Raw genomic sequence first — 18104 nt, forward strand, 5'->3', positions numbered from 1 at the left:
TTTTTTTCTAGCTGAGATGCCATGACCTGTGTTTAAAGAGATAAGAGTTCACTAATCGGAAGTCAGGTGGTGTCGCAACTGGTTAAGCGCACGTGGTGCAAAGCGCAAGGACCTGTAAGGATCCCGGTTCAAGCCCACAGCGGCTCCCCACCTGCAGGGGAATTGCTTCACAAGCGGTGAAGTAGGTCTGCAGGTGTTTGTCTTTCTCTCCCCCTCTCTGTGTTCCCCTCCTCTCTCCATTTCTCTCTGTCCTATCCAACAACTACGACATCGGTAACAACAACAATAAAAAACTACAATATAAAAACAATAAGGGCAGCGAAAGGGAATAAATAAATATTTTTTAAAAAGAGTTCACTAATCCCCACCCACGATCAAGAAGGAGCTACTAGACTTATTATTTTAGAATTACATAAGATAAGGTCTCAACTTTTATGGAAGTTTGTCCCTACACAACGTATGACCACAGTAATAAAATGTCAATGGGTGAAGAAAGGGGCAATGGAAGGTGCCCTTAGATATTCCTAATTGTATAGCAATGATGTGAGGTTCCCCTGGTAAAATGAGTCCTGGAGATTATATCCTAGCTTGAGGTGCTTTATAGACACTAGGACCAAAATGGTGTTAGGGATCTGCTTAGGAACAATCCTAGAGGTAGGAGATTAGCAACCCCTCTCCCTCTACACTGCAAGAAGCCAGGTAGAGTGACTAGAAGCACCAGTGTATATACTACACCAGTAGCATCTCCCTCTCTACCTGACTGCTAAGGCCGTACAATGCAAATGAATAAGGCTGAAGTAAATCCCTGCATATGCATATTCCCTGCAGTCACTATAAAACAACAGAAAAATAGGGGCTTTTATTACTCTCTCTCTCTCTCTCAGACTTTCTTTTAGAATGGCCTTCCAGAGGGAGACAAGGGTGCTTTTATTATTTTTTAATCTTTATTGATTCATTTAATAGAGACAGCCAGAAACTGAAAGGAAGGAGAAGACAGAGAGGGAGAGAGACACAGAAATCTGCAGCTCTGCTTCACTACTACCTGCAAAGCTTTCTCTCTTCAGGTGGGGTCCAGGGGCTCAAACCCAGGACTTTGCAAATTGTAACTTGCACACTACAAGGTGTGCCACCACCTGGCCCATCTCTCTTTCTCTCTCTCTTTCTCTCTCTCTCTCCTTCTTTTTCTAGTTAGCATGCTTCTAAAGCAGTTTCCTCTCTTTCTATCCCTGCTTTGTCTCTCTGAAACATGGTTGTCTCTCTTGTGAGTCTCTCATATAAATACTGATTTAGAATTCTTATCAGAGCTTAAAGAAAATCTTTGTTTTTTGCCCTGTCCACTCTTACTTCTCTGCTACAATGATTCCCATTATTCCAAAGCTGCTAGGTGAATTTATGGGAGCAGGAGCTGATGATGGAAGGAAGAGAAATGAAACTTAGTTACAAACATTCTCATCTGAGTTCTGGAAGCTTGTAAGTCTTCTGTTCCATAAGACTCCTGAGAGACCACATGCCTAGATATGAAGAAATTACCAACTGATCATTGTAATGCTTATCGTCCAAAATAAATCTAATAACACCATACTTACATTTTCTTTATTATTATTTTTATGTCAGAGAGGAGGAGCAGAACAGAGAACTAGAGCATTACTCTGATATATGCAATGACCTAGTCAAACTTCAGAACTTATATTTGAGGATCCAACACCTTATCCACTTATTGACCTCCAGGGTTGCTTCTTAAATTTTCTAAGACCCTGGCTCTGTGGACTTAGGAATTAAAGTGCTGCAAGAACATATTATTTTCTCTTCTGTACTGAAAGCCTGAGCCAGTTGTTTGACCTATTCTGAGAATGGGTGGGAAGAAGGCTTGGATCAGGTAGAATGAACCTTTAAATTCTTTAAAGTAGCCTTATCTTGTGGAATAGAAACCAGCTAGAAGTCAAAATTTAAATAAAAAGAAATCAGATGCTTCTAAGCATCTTTGACCCCAGTGAATGGAGAAAAAAAAAAGTCAAATTCTTGTTTATTACATAAAACTAAGTTCAATATAATACTGAGCTGTCTCTCTACCAAGCTCTGATTGTTCTTCATAAGGGGTCTGTATGGAGATGTTTGTAAGGCTGAGGAAAAGTGGTTCTGAACTATTATAGGGAATTCATAGTCCAAATTCAGTTCACACATTCACTAATGATGTGGCTCCATCACTGAAGTTCTCTGACCCTACTGTAGCTCTTTGCAAGTGTAATTACACTTTGTATTACTGTCTTTATATTTTACATTAGCCAGGATTGGTCTTGAAAGACTTGAACAATCAGAGTCATGTAATTAGAGATATATATTACTCAAGAGATGAAGAGGACACTTCCAATTCTTCTTCTTCTAGCGTTTGCCCTTCTTCTGTAGCCAGTCAACAGCATCAGGTTGAGCCTGATGTAAAGTTTCGAGACCTCCTTTGAATCTGGAGAGGTGGCAGTCGTTGACTATGTAGGTCATAGTCTGTCTGTAGTCGCAGGGACAGTTCGGGTCGTCTCTGGCTCCCCAGCGATGGAACATAGCGGCACACGGGCCATGGCCTGTTCAATAGCGATTGAGGAGCGCCCAATCATAATGTGCTAGGTCAAAGCCGGGTTGACTCTTGCAGGGGTCTGTGATGAGGTGTTTGTTCTTTACCTCAGCTGACTGCCAAGTCTGTTTCCAAGAGTCTGGAACAGAGAAGTTCAGTGTAGGCTTAGGGGACCAGATTGGATGACGAGACGTCAAGCGTTGAACAGGGTGGGTGAAGATATCTGCGTATATTGGCAGGTCCGGTCGAGTGTAGACATGGGAAATGAACTTAGATGATGCCGCATCCCGACGAACATCTGGTGGAGCGATGTTGCTAAGAACTGGCAGCCACGGAACCGGGGTGGAACAGATGGTTCCAGAAATTATCCTCATGGAGGAATATAATTTGGAATCGACCAAGTGGACATGGGGGCTACGGAACCATACTGGGGCACAGTATTCTGCAGTGGAATAGCATAATGCCAGAGATGATGATCGTAGTGTGGAAGTGCTCACGCCCCATGAGGAGCTGGCCAGTCTTGCAATGATGTTATTCCTCGCGCCCACCTTTGCTGCAGTTTTTATGAGATGTTCGTGAAATGACAGGGTGCGATCGAGAGTAACGCCAAGATAGACTGGCTGGGCTTCATGCCAGATTCTTGTATCATAAAGCTGCTCATTAAGCTCATGTGAGGCTGAGGCATGGTGTAGATGGAAAACAGATAATACGGTTTTTGCAGTGCTAGGGATTAGTCACCATTTTTTACAGTAATCAGATATCAGAGACATGTCTTTCATGAGTGTTTCCTCAAGGATGTCAAACTTGGATGCCTGAGTTGCACAGCAGATGTCATCAGCGTAGATGAACTTCCTTGAAGAAGTTTCTGGAAGGTCATTGATGTAAATATTAAATAGCGTAGGAGCCAGAACAGAGCCCTGGGGGAGGCCACTTGAGACACGTCTCCATCTGCTAGACTTGTCACCCAGATGCACCCGGAATCTTCTGTTTTGGAGAAGAAACGATATAGTGTTGGCCACCCATGGAGGCAGGCATCTTGAGATCTTGACTAGGAGACCACGGTGCCTATGTCCCATTAGTCTAGTCACACAAAAGCCCTTGATACCCACTGAAGTTCCTCTGGAACTACATGCTAAAGTGTGTAGCTAAAGAGACCTATTATCTGCTGGGAGTGTGGGTTGACCTGTCAACACCCATGTTCAGCAGGGAAACAATTACAGAAGCCAGACCTTCCACCTTCTGCACAACATAATGACCCTGGGTCCAACACTCCCAGAGGGATAAAGAATAGGAAAGCTATCAGGGGAGGGGAGGGGTTATGGAGTCCTGGTGGTGGGCATTGTGTAGAGTTGTACCTCTCTTATTCTATGGCTTTTGCCAGTGTTTCATTTTTATAAATAAAAATTAAAAAAATAATTTAAAAAGAGACTTGTTATCATACCCTGTCATTAAGTTTCGAAGGCTACAGCTGGCTGGGCTAGCATTGCGGTGGTCGACAGAGATGACCAAAGACACACGGCTGGGCAGAGAAGCTTTATTCATGAGCGGGCAAACATGTGCTCTCCTGTCTTTCTCCTCTGGTGGCAGAGAGAGACCCTTAAAGTAACCACCACACAGATCTCTCCAGCCTCCTTCTCTTTATGCGGCCGTCCCAAGAATTTTCCAACTACTTAGCATAGGGGGCTGGGAGAAAGAGGGCCCGTGAAACTAGCAAGGGCCAAACCAATATGAAACATATCAACAATTTCCCCCTTTTCTTTTTAACTAAATGTCCATAGTATCAGGGGTGTGGGGTGAACAGAAACCTATATCATACAGGCATTTTCATAAAAGAAACTGGCACAAACATGGAGGAACATGTAAGACAAGAACCAGTGTGCTGCCAAGGGAAGGCCTGAGGGGGTCATTTTTGCCTCTGTGGGCAAAACTTTATCAGCTAAAAAAAAAACATTTCTTGCCTCTGTGGGCTTTACTTGCCTCGACGGGCATTTTTTTTTTTTTTGTGGGCATTACCTAGCATGGGGTCAGCTGAGGTAAAGAACAAACACCTCATCACAGACCCCTGCAAGAGTCAACCCGGCTTTGACCTAGCACGTTGTGATTGGGCGCTCCTCAATCACTATCAAACAGGCCATGGCCTGTGCGCCGCTATGTTCCATCGCTGGGGAGCCAGAGACAACCCAAACTGCCCCTGCAGCTACAGACAGACTATGACCCACATAGTCAACGACTGCCACCTCTCCAGATTCAAAGGAGGTCTCGAAACTTTACATCAGGCTCAACCTGACGCTGTTGACTGGCTACGGAAGAAGGGCAATCCTAGAAGAAGAAGAAGAAGAAGAAGAAGAGGGGTATGGCCTAGAATCTCAAGGCAGCTGGCTGCAGTCAGTCTTTGAGAAACCCAGCAGCATAAAGTGAAACTGCTAGTTTTGTGCAAAGTGTCCGAGGCATACCAATGAGTCCGATAGAAGCAAGTCCAAAGCAGATGTCCACCAAAGAATTGCCAGGGGGTGAATTGTTGTACGTCTGTCCCAATGGGGAATGTTAGCCATTACTCATACCACAGGCATTCCCTATAATCATTAGGGACAAGGCATTGTCAAGAGGGCCCATCAAACCCTTAAGGCTCAATTAAATAAAGTTAAAGGAGGAACATATCCCCCCAATATCCAGCTAGCAAAAGCCTTAACTACATTAAATCTCTTTAATATTTACAATAATTCGGACCTACCTCCTATTATTCTTCACTGGCAAACACCATCTACCCTCCCATCCATTAAGGTCAAATGGAGAGACCCACTCGATAAAATTTGGAAAGGGCCTGACCCCCTATTGACCATGGGAAGGGGTTTCACGTGTGTTTTCCCTCAAAATTTCTCTAAACCTGTCTGGGTTCCTGCCCGCCATGTCCGACAATACCCACAGGATGGCGCTGTTATCCCTGAAGAACAAGAAATACTACAAGAGGACCAGATGCAGGATACATCCCAGAACCCGTAATACGACATGGCAGAACCTACAAAATCTGGCTCACAGAGACCTCTCTCCTACCCTTTCCCTGAATGTCTTACGTTATAACTGGCCAGTTGTGCTTTGTGAGTGAGTGTGTTGAATGACCAAAAATTTTTTTTGCCTGACCCATCTGCACAGAGTACTCTAAAAGGTAATTGGCTTTATATAAAAATGCTGGATGCAGCCAAAGTTTCTGGAGACATCCAGAAACATTCCAAAATTTTTGTTTTTCTCCCTCTTTTGATTTTTATATATAGTTTTGGTATATATGTAAGTGTTTGGTCTTAAACTATGTGACTAATGACAGATATAAATTTGTTTTTAAAATGATATGTTTTTATAACAAAAGTTCTTTTTCCTCCAGTGTGTTATAACTAAATGTTTATGGGTATGTCTCAAGTTTGGTAAGACTAACTTAATGGTCAAAAGTGTAACCCTACAGCTACATTATTACCAGACAAGGTAAAATTAATTTGCTAAGGTAACTAAGGTAAAAGTCTAAATGTTTAACGTGACTATACATTCCCAAAACTAAAATATAAATTCTCTATACAGGACACCTTTGGAGGGCCCCTAAGAGTGCCCTGTAAACTATCTTGTGGAAATTAATCCACAACAGATCTGGCATCAATCTGGCACTGTAAATGTTAAAATCATTGTCATGAAAATGCGTTAACTCTCTAAGCAATTTGAGTCTGTTTAAAATACATATTTTAACTAAAATTGGTCTCAAGATCCTGCTGTAGAGACTGCTACAGAAGGTCACATTAGATGACCTTTAAATAAAATCATAAAGATATTTAAACCAATTATAATCGAGGTATCAACTATAATAAACCACTAACCTGTAACAAGTTCAAATTAACCACGAGAAACAGATTGTGTTTCTTTCACAGGAATCCCGGAAAAACCATCTGAACCCCTGCACATCCTGACATCACCCACTAGACAGCACGACTACAGTGACACACCCCCCGAAACCCTAGATGTCACTTAACGCGATCTGAAGAAAGACTCCAAGGACAGAACTTTCTTAATGCCTGCTTGTTGTCCCTGCTTCTGATTTGCCTGTCACGTGTTGGTGGTTCCAGCTGGCTATCTACAGAAAAGCAGAATTCCAGTGGCTGACCTCCCTCATGCAGCGTCTCATCTCCTGCCAATTCGTCCCCTAGCCACCTACTTTGGACTGAGACTTGTATCGGACTTGCTGGCACACCCTATAGACATTCTACACAATTTTAAAGCAGCTTATTTCCCTTCACGCTGCTGGTTTTTTATAGACTGATCCTGAGTAGTTCATAGACTTTACAGACTGTTGCCTTGAGGACTATACAATGCCAAATAGCCCCTCTGTTTGGTGGTTCATGCCCTCCCACCTCCCCCTCATTATGTACTTGCCCCTCTCCCCCCAAGCAGGGAACATTCCTTTACACACCAGCCCTTCCCTTCACACCACACTGGATTTTACTACTCCCCTACTTGTCCCTTCTTGTTTTGTTATATCATTTAGGTTTATGCCCAAAAGGTTTCTGCTCCATGATAGTCTTTTACAGACTTTGAACCATCTTATGCTATTACTAGGTAGAAAGATAGAAAAGATGTAGAGATATTGTGAAGAGATGGTTGAGCAGGCTGCACTTAAACCTATGAGATGAGTCCCTCCAGGTAAGTCTCTCTCTCTAAAGAGGGGTTGAGCACATAAATCTCGCAAGGTTGGCAGCCATTTAAGCCTTCCCTCATCTACAGAAAGTCGTACATCTTCCCACCTGAGCATGGCATTCCTCTAAAATATTTAAGCCTGCTCCATTCCATTTTTCTTTACTGTGTCCATTTAGATATATAGGGAAAGGAGGAGATGATGCTGAGGAATTATTCTGATGTAGTCTTCGCCCCCAGGTTTTACCACGCCCCACAGTGCCCCCTTCTACCAATCCTGCCCCCACATGTCACCCCTGGTTATTGCTCAATAAAAGCCCCCTCACACTCCCCCCCCGGCTCTCTCGTTGGGTTCCTTCGGGTCATGCTCTCTCTCTCTCTCTGGTGAGGTAGTGGGGACGGCCATTGTCGGCTGACTCCACGTGGCCTGAGCCACCCCCCATCCTATTATAAAGATTTGTGTACACCACTTGTTCCAGACCTCCTCTCTCTCTCTTCTCCGTGGTGCAGCCCTACACCTGGCCACAACAACAACAATACCCCACCCTTTCATCACAGTTAAATAGTAGTAAATAGCACTCTTACTGAATTGCAAATGAAGAATGTTGGCCTAGGAGGAAAAAAGGTCGACACCAGAGATGGCAGAAAGACTGGCAAAAATATTTCTATAATCTGCATGTGATTTCACTTACCTCTGAATTATTTTGATCAAAGGACTTGAAGATAGACATTAGTTATTTCTATATGTAAGCTCTAGAAGCAAACACAAACTGGGCTACTAGTTATTAAAAATATTTACCTACAAGATACTGGGTACTATACAGCAAACTCTAACAAAAGGACTTTTCAAAGTTAACCCAATTATCAAATAATGTGATGATAACATTAACTATCGATTGTCTTTTTGAACCCTAAGACAGCAGGAAACTCACATCTCCTCTAGAGAGCCTATATTTCCACCAGTCCTGGAATCTTAGGATAGGGCCAACTTTCCCACATGCCTCTCCCAGTCCATATCAAATAATATTGCATCTGCCAATCACAGCCTAATCAACACAACGATTGCCACCTCAACATGCTTCACTTCAGACTGTGTCCAGAGACTTCAGGTGTGGAATGACAACCCTTCATTTTCATTACTCAGGTGAGACCTTTCTTTTCATAGTATTCTCTAATTCCATCCCAGGTGGTTCACTTTCTAACAAAGTCCCAAAACCTAGATATAGACCAGGTTCTATGAGAGAGAGCATATGTTCACAAGTATCCATAAACTAGTGCAAAATATATACCTGAAAGCAGAAGTACACTAGAGTTTGCAGTGAGTACCCCCCTAACACTTCCTCTCCACTATTCCAAGCTTTGGGTCCATGATTGCTCAACAATTTGTTTGGCTTTGTATGTTAACTCTCTTTTCAGCCACCAGGTTCCAGATGCCATCAGGATGGCGGCCAGGCTTCCCTGGACTGAAGACCCCACCAATGTGTCCTGGAGCGCAGCTTTCCCAGAGACCCACTCTACTAGGGAAAGAGAGAGGCAGACTGGGAGTATGGACCAACCAGTCAACATCCATGTTCAGCCGGGAAGCAATTACAGAAGCCAGACCTTCCACCTTCTGCAACCCACAATGACCCTGGGTCCATGCTCCTAGAGGGATGGAGAATGGGAAAGCTATCAGGGGAGGGGGTGGGATATGGAGATTGGGTGGTGGGAATTGTGTGGAGTTGTACCCTTCCTACACTATGGTTTTGTTAATTTATCCTTTCTTAAATAAAAAATAAATTAAAAAAATATTTACCAATATCAGGGTCAGATATTGTCACACCTTGCTAAGTGCACACATTGCAGTGCACAAGGACCCAGGTTCAAGCCTCTGATCCCCACCTGCTGGGGGAAAGCTTCACAAGTGGTGCAGGTGTCTCTCTGTCTTTTTCCCTTTCTATCTCCACCTCCTTTCTCTGTTTCTTTTCTATAATAAATAAATAAATAAATAAAATAAAACACACCAATATATGTAATAAAGAAACTAAAACACATTTGACAATACAATGGAAAAAATAAGAATGAATTTCTATTCTTTTAACCTAGTTAGTGTGTATTAAATGAATGAATAGGTCTTGTACATTGCACACCTGATTCCACTTATTCCTTACAATAGGTATTATTCATAGAATGAGACTTGGAAATGTAGTTCTTTTGATAACTTCTGCAAAGTTATTAGACTAATTGATGGTTAATATAGTAATTAGATAATATAAAAACAAAAACTGACATGGCTTGGGTGGGTTTAAATAAATGGGGAGTTTATTACACTATGGTACAGCATTACATATGGTATTATTTAGCTACAGCAAAATAGACAATGAGGCAGAGATACTAACTAGTCATAAGACTTATGCTGAAGACCATAAGTCTTAAGCTACTTATACCAGAACTGAACTTCACGTGTTCAGGTCCCGTGAGAAGCAGCCATGGTGACATCCAGAGAGGAGAGCAGGCACTGGGAGAGCACAGGAAATGGGAGCTGCATCTGAGTTTGCAGTAACAGAGAGGGCATATCCAGAATACACACACTTAAGTTCCGATGCGCCCACAATCCTTTGTGGGTTTGTGTAAATTCTTACTATGTTCGTAGGCTGACGTCAGCCATATGCTAAGTATGTCCCAAAGTCCTATTATGAACAACATGACCGGTGTTTCAACATTTCCCCACTTCTAGTATAAACATATACAAGATGCTCAGAGTTTGTGTTCATGTCTCAACAAATAAAAACTGGGAAGATTGGAGAATTTGACATCAACATCTTTCTATTCCCTTAATACCTGTTTTGCCAACTAAGAGAATTGATGCTATTAGTTTTCAGAGTAGCTCTTTTAAAGATAGCTATAAGGGTGTGGGGCTGTAGCGTTAAGAACAGAAAAGAGAAAAAGAGTGAATGACAGAAAAAAATGATTTTTTTCCAGTGAGGTATTGAGAGAGAGAGAGTAGAAAGAATGATATGTGCCAATGTAATTATAATACTGCATGGCCTATGTGCCTGGATGGCATGGAGAAGCTGCAAGTGATCCATTTAGAATTCACCACTCTAAGTGGTAAATGGTACTAAGTGCATCCCCATTGTTATGCAATCACCATCATCCATCTTCAGAGCTTTTTATTCCTACTAACTTGAAAGGTTGTAGCCATTAACAGTAGTTCTCCAGTCTTCTCATATCCCAAACCGGATATGAATGTGATTACTGAGGTACTTCATATAGATGAGGGGAGCAAAAACTACTACCTCAAAAATCCGTCTGGGGCACATGGCACAAAGTGCAAGGACCTGCATAAGGATCCTGGTTCGAGGACCCGGCTCCCCACCTGCTGGGGAGTTGTTTCACAGGTGGTGAAGCAGGTCTACAGGTGTCTATTTTTCTTTCCCCCTCTCTGTCTTCCCCTCCTCTCCATTTCTCTGTCCTATTTATCAGCAATGACATCAATAACAACAACAATAACTACGACAACAATAATAAAAAAACAAGGGCAACAAAAAGGGAAATTAAATAAATTAAATTTAAAAAGTCTGTCTTTGGAAAAAGACTGATTTATAGATGGGGTCCTAGAGGCAGAATGAAGATTACCTTTGAAAGAGATTCCTATGAGGACCTGGTCTATGGAGAGGGTAGAAACTAAGTTTTAGCTCTCAATAAGCTAGCTAGCTAGCTAACTATCATTTATTTATTTTATAGCTTTCCTTCTTAGCAGATGTTCCCCTTCTTCCTAGAGAAGGTAGAACTTACATAATTTTGCTTGTTTGTTTTTATTGTCAGAATACTTTCCAGCTCTGGTTAGTAATGGTGCCGAGATTAAACTTGGAGCCTCAGGCACAAAATACTGCTGCAAAACCGTTATGCTATCTTCCAGACCAAACTTCATCGCTTTAACTGATCCTGTTTTATTCTTAGAGTTGTCTGCTTTGAGAAGCTGCTTAAGTCATGTTTAAGACTATGTAAGTGAGTTATTCAGAATTTCTTCCCCATGTGGCATACCCATTGTTAATACCCCTCCCCCATTCAGTCTTCTTTTTACCAGGAAACATACAGTAGAATTCATTTTCTGCTCAGTCTGTAGTTGGTGAAGCAGGGCAGAGGGTCTAGGGTTCCCCTTTGAACTCTGCTGGTTGGGTTATAGATGAATGTCCACACTGAAAAACCACAGGCAACTTCCTCAGGTTTTAAGGAGGGAAAATATTCATTAAAACAAAGCAGAGGTAGGAAAAGAAAGATAAACACAAACAAGTGTAAGGCCTCAGGAGTGAGAGAGGCCACAGATTTTCTCATTGTTCTATTTTTATAGTGGACTGGAATCGGAATAAGTGTACTGAGACACGTATATGCTGAAACAGGCTGGTTTCTCAGACCTTGACTTCCTTCATAATGAGTAACTTTTAGTCATTGTCTACTGGTGTGCACATCTGCATCCTATGATCTCAAAACAGATGGAAGGGGGACATACTGGTGGAGTTTCAAGACATCCTAGTGTCTGGTTCCTCCTCTATGCTACCTGAGGAAGGTGCAGTAGAGGGGTTGGTAGACCAGCTCAGTGAGAACTGAATTCCTGTTATGTCTTCCAATGTCCTTTTTATTTATTTATTTAAATTATTTATTGGATAGAGACAGTAAAAAAATCGAAGGGAGGGATAAAGAGGGTGAGAGACAGAGAGACACACATGCAGCATTGCTTCACCACTTGAGAAAATTTCCCCCTGCAGGTGGGGACTGGGTGCTCGAACTTGGGTCCTTGTGCACTGTAACATGTGCTCTCAACCAGGTGCACCACCACCCAGCCCCCAATGTCCATTTAGTGCTCTCAGGTCCCTTCATGTATGACAGATGAGGTTTCTGTCCCCAAGGCCCCCCTACAGGTTTACTTAATATATGTCTTCAGGATTCATCTGTGCTGTAGCATATATCAGAATCTCATTTCTTAAAAACTGAATAGTGCTCTATTCCATGTGCATTCTTTATTTATCTATCCATCCATGAGTCTCTGAGACATTTTCATTTTGGGGCTCTAATGAATCACGCTGCTGTGAACACAGCTATACAAACGTCTTTTCAGTTTCTGTATTCATTTTTTTTTTTTTTTTGGTCTATGGCCAGAAAAGGAATGTTAGATCATATGAAAATCTTACTTAAATTTCTGAAGAATTATCATACCATTTTCCACAGTGGCTGAAACATTTCACATTTCCACGAACAACATATCATATTTGGTTCTACTAGGTAAAACAAAACAAACAAACAAACAAAAAACCCTTCATTTCATTCTTCCTCTCTCTCTTTTGCTTTTTTTTTTTTTCTGCCACCAGGGTGCTGGGGTTGAGTGACTGCATAATTAATCCACCATTTCCAATGGTCATTTTTTCCTTTTCTTTGATAGTACAGAGAGAACTGAGAGGGATGGTGGCGATAGAGAGGTAGAAAAAAAAGGGGACATATGAAGCCCTGCTTCACTGCTCATGAAGTTTCTGCCCTGCAAGTGATCCACATGCAGGGTGCAGGATTAAATATTTGAGTCTCTTGCTTTGATCACTGGGTTACTATATTCTTGAATGATGTCTTAATGTTACCTTTTCTCTCTCTTTCTCTCTCTTGCTCACCTCCTCTCTCTGTATCTAAATAAATACTTAAATATATATTACTTCATTTAATCCTTTCTACTCTAAAAGTTGACATAATTGTATTAGTGATTCTCATCTTGTATAATCTTGATAATCACTTGAGATTAAATGGTATGCATGACTTGCAATAAACTGTGCAAAGAATGTGGAGTTTGAAGGTGAGAATGTCTATCTGGTTCTCTGATTTTAGATAATGTGATTTTTTTTTGCTAAAGGATGGATTATCTATAGTCTGTAACTACAGGTTTGAATCCATGAGTCAATCAGAGATACAATCCAGGGGATTCATTTCTGCACAGCTAGAATAAAATTTATTTATTATTTATTATTTTTATTTATTGGATAGAAATAGATAACAAAATGGTAGGGGGGATAGAAAGCAGAGAGAGAAAGAGACACCTGTGATGTTGCTTCACCACTTAAAAAGCCTTCCGCCTGCAGGTGGGAACCAGGGACTTGAACCCGGGTTCTTGCACACTGAAACATGTGCTTTCAACCAGGTGTGCCATAACCTTGTCCCACTAGAATCATCTTTAGTTGTTACATGAAATCATTTATATTGATTTGTCAAAAAAATAGGGGTATTTTTGTTGTTTAATAATTGTCTATTCTCCTTGTTAATAAAAAAAAAACCTTTACGCTAGTGCAGATGATGAAAATGAAAAAAGAAAACACTTAGAACTCTTAGCTAGAACTTTAAAATGAGTAAATTAAAGAGTGAAATAAATTCAGCAATGGCTCAGAATCTGAGGAATGAACAAGTTCACCAATTTCTCCCTACAGAAATGAGAAAAAGACATTTGTGAAACTGTTGTAAATGATCCAGAGAGTGAAAAAATTGCTCATCAAGTGAGAAATAAGACTTAAGTGAAAACTGAAAAGGGGGTTAATGTGTAGAGTGAGAATATGCACAGGAAACACAAGACTTATGATGGAAATGGAACTCGGCAGAAAGCCCAGATCCTGTACAAACATTTCCAGGAAGCAACAGATGGGGAAGACTAGTGTGGCTCCTCAACCAACCTTTACTGTGAGTAAAGTTGACTAGAAGGTTTGAAGAAGCACTTTTTCCTGGATGGTATGAAGTGATGTATAATAGCACCAATGTAGTCCTTGTTTAAAGACTAATTTTTCTCCTCCACCTGCTACAATTCTTAAAGGCAAATATAGTGGATCAAAGCAAGACTGATATCTATTTTAAAAATTTATGGGGGTAAAAACTGTATCATGAACATCATAATTAATGCAGAAAGTGATACTAAGATTAAAGGTAGCCAGCAACAATCTTGTGGACTTTTAGAATGTTTAGACACTACCGATGAAGCAATTTTGCATTACCATCCCTCAAATACCAAAGCATTTAGAATCAAGGATGAGGATTTCATAACCATACAGTAACAAAATAAGAAAGAAAAGCAGCACTGAAATAATGACACATTGCTTTCTGTATAAGATAGTGGTTTGTTTAAAGTAAAATTTGAACTTCACCTATTTAAAGTGAATCAATTTATTTATTTTGGATGGAGCCAGAGGGGGGAAAAATGAAAGGGAGAGGGAGAAGGAGAGGGAGAGGGAGAGGGAGAGGGAGAGGGAGAGGGAGAGGGAGAGGGAGAGGGAGAGGGAGAGGGAGAGGGAGAGGGAGAGGGAGAGGGAGAGGGAGACCTGCAGCACTTCTATACTACTTCTCAAACTCTCTGCACCCCCTCCCAGAAGATGGGGACTGGGAACTTGAACTCTGGTCTTTGTGCATTGTGGTGTGTGTGTTCTACCAGATGCACCATGGTCCAGCCCCAGAATTTGAATTTCTAAGTGTCTTAAGATGTTTGCATCATGTTAGAGATGGCAATGTGGAAATTAAAATCACACTGGTGAAAGGTGAGGAAGGGCACACTTCATATATACATCATAACAGTCTGCATCCCTTTTTCTATTTCCCACCAAGTTTCAGGAGTTAGAACAAACAAACTTCACTCCCCTCACACCCAGCTTGAAATCTGCTCAGCACAGAATCATTGTGTAGCGCCCTCAACTCATTTCTTTCTCCACTCTGCTGCTGAGGAGTGGTAGTGAGTTGATGAAATAGTAAAACTCTCTAGGCACCCATAATATGACAAGCTCCATTTTGATTTTATAGGTTTAACAGATATTTTTCTATCAATACTGTTCACAATTTAATTACAATAATTAACATAGTTTTCCAATATTATTTTTGTATTTGATTATATGGCTAAAAATGTTGCAGCTGTGTTTACCTATATGCCTTTTGTCTTAGGCTTCATTTAAAATGAGAAGTAAATATCATTTTATATATAGCTTTCCACTTGCTTTGTGAACTATTTTCATAACACCCCGATTTAGCCACATACACCCTCTTGTATGTCCAGATCTAGCCAATTAGGCCAAGAGTGGGACAGAAATCAGGGGACAGCTTCAGTTCCTTGGCCCTAGGAAGCGATGTTTCCAAGTGCTAGGAAAATAAATATATTTTTCTTCATAAAAACAATGCAGATAATTTGTAGTCATATTTGGCTACTCATAGTTTTGCAGGCAAAATGGAACAAAACAAAATCCTTTTTGGCTATTCTACCTCAGAGGAGGGAGAAAGAAAACGAATTGTTGACCAGAAGCCAATTTTATCCTGACTGTTCAGAAAATAAAGGGGGAAAAAAAGAGGCTTTTTAAAGACCACATGGCACAATTAAACTGCAGAGCAGAGCATCAAGCTGCTCCTCAGTTTAAAGTCTGGGTTTGGGCTGAAATGCATGGGTTGTTGATATAGAACAGGGGGTAAGTAAGGATTCCACCTGTCAACTTAACTTACTTTCTAGGCCTCCGTTGCAGGTGTTGGTACCTGAAACCATTGGCAGAAATCAGAGTTCTATAAACAAAGAAATACCTGAGTAACTCACACAAACACAGAGAACTTTAAACATATTAATTGCTGACTGTCATTAGCTATTTCAGCGGTGGTTGACAAACTGCTATAAAGTAAATACAACATAGTCAATCACGTACTTGTGAAACATACCTAAATAACACATCTGCTAAGAAATATGGGCACTGTGATATTTTTGTTTTAAGTCTAGTTGAGAACTTCAAAAAGTTAAATGTATTTATCCTGGGAATTATGTACAATTTGGGTAAGAGAAGAGACAAAACTTCTTTCTGGGAAGGTATGCAGATTGGTAGTTAAGGGGAAGGAAAAGGAAAAAGGGACTTGAGAAGGTGTCAGGACAGACACACACACACACACACACACACACACACACACACACACACACACACACCTGGGACCCCCGATTCACAAGTATCCCCACCAATGGCTCCTTCCAGGTGTGATTATGGCATTTCAAACCTGCAATGACAGCGATCCTCTTCCTAGTAAATTCTTTATTTTTATTTATTTTTAATTCTTATTGCCACCAAGGTTATTGCTGGGGCTTCGTGCCTACATGATGAATCCACTGCTCCTGGTGGCCATTTTTTTTTTCCTTTTTATTTTTCTTCTTTGATAGAAAAGAGGTAATTTGAGAGATAGGGAGACAGAGATTTGCCTGCAATATCTTCACCATTTGTGAAGCTTCTTTCCTGCAGGTGAGGAGTGGACTTGAACCCACATCTTTCTACATATCAACTAGGTGTGCCACCACCAGGCCACCTCCCTCTAAATTCTGTGTGAACTGGTACCTGATAAGGTCATAGCTAAGTTTGTGCCCAGTCAAGGGGATGCTCTGAGGAGACTGAGATGCAGCTGCCATTCCTAATTTTAACTTAGATGTCAAAATTTTAAAGTTTAAATTTGGATCCTTATTCTATCATTGTAACTTCCTGATTTCTCTAACCTTAGGCAAATGCACACTCTAGCTCTGAAAGCCTCAAATTTCTGTAATAGGGCTTCAAGTTGTTGCAAAATATTGTGAAAACTAAAGGAGACAATGGAGCAGGTAGGTTTTTTTTATGATGTCTCAGAGACCTTGAGTGGTGGCTATATTAGTTAATATTGGTCATCAGACAAATACCCTATGACTTAGGGAATAAGTGCTAAGAAGTTTAATCAAATATCTAAAACACTTGATAAAACTAATCAAAAACTCATAAAGTAGCTAAAAACCACTTTGAACATTTTGAAAAAAACAGTTGAAGTACTTGATACTCAGGTATTTTCTGAAATGAGGTGTGGCAATCATAGGTTAGAAATTGCCAACCACAGATGTTTTGAATCTTACCATATGAATATATAAACAGATATTTTCAAGAAAACACCTGATTCAATGAAGTGTTTCAAAGTATATTTTTAAAACACAACTGACTGCTTTTAAAATCATATGACCTACCAAACATTTACTAGCATTAGAAAAGACATATTATTTTGTGCATGTACAAGCCAGTGACATACCTTGGTACTGACTAGCTAGAATAAAAGAACTTAAAATGACATGAGTTCCCGGAGTGTCCATTTGCATGTCTGCTTTACCTAAATGAACAAAAACATGTCCGTCCGTTTTTTTTTTTTCAACACCTTATTTTCAGATATTTACTTTAAGAACATTTAGATGATACTTGCATTATATTGATGATTAGTTGCTTGTGCAATTTCTTTAAAATTGAATGACATTTTTTTTTTTGCATTTATCTGTTATCTCTCATTTATCCAACTGCCCAAGCTACAAGAGTGAATTTATTTGAAATGCTGGGGAGATAGCAGAGTGGTTACTCAGAACAGTTTCAGGCAGTACCTGAGATTCTAAGGTCTCAGCCTCAGTCACGGGCAGCACCACAAGCCAGAGCTGAGCAGTATTCTGCTCTCTGTCTCCACTCCCTCTCTGATTAAAATAAAATAATTTAAATTTTTTGCATTTATTTATTTTTCCCTGTAGTTGCCCTTTTTAATTTTTTTTGTTGTTGTTATTGATGTCTTCGTTGTTGGATAGGACAGAGATAATTGGAGAGAGGAGGGGAAGACAAAGAGGGAGAGATAAAGATAGATACCTGCAGATCTGCTTCACTGGCTGTGAAGCGACTCTCCTGCAAGTGGGGAGCCAGGGGCTTGAACTGGTATCATTATGCTGGTCCTTGTGCTTTGTGCCACGTGTACTTAACCTGCTGCACTATCGCCTGATCTCCAAAATAAAATCATTTAAAGAATGAATGCATTGGATAATAAAATAACTTTAGATAAATAATTTGCAAACATAAGTGTACTTGAGTGAAAA

Source organism: Erinaceus europaeus, chromosome 3 (genome assembly GCF_950295315.1).
Source record: "Erinaceus europaeus chromosome 3, mEriEur2.1, whole genome shotgun sequence".
Classification (NCBI taxonomy): Eukaryota; Metazoa; Chordata; class Mammalia; order Eulipotyphla; family Erinaceidae; genus Erinaceus; species Erinaceus europaeus.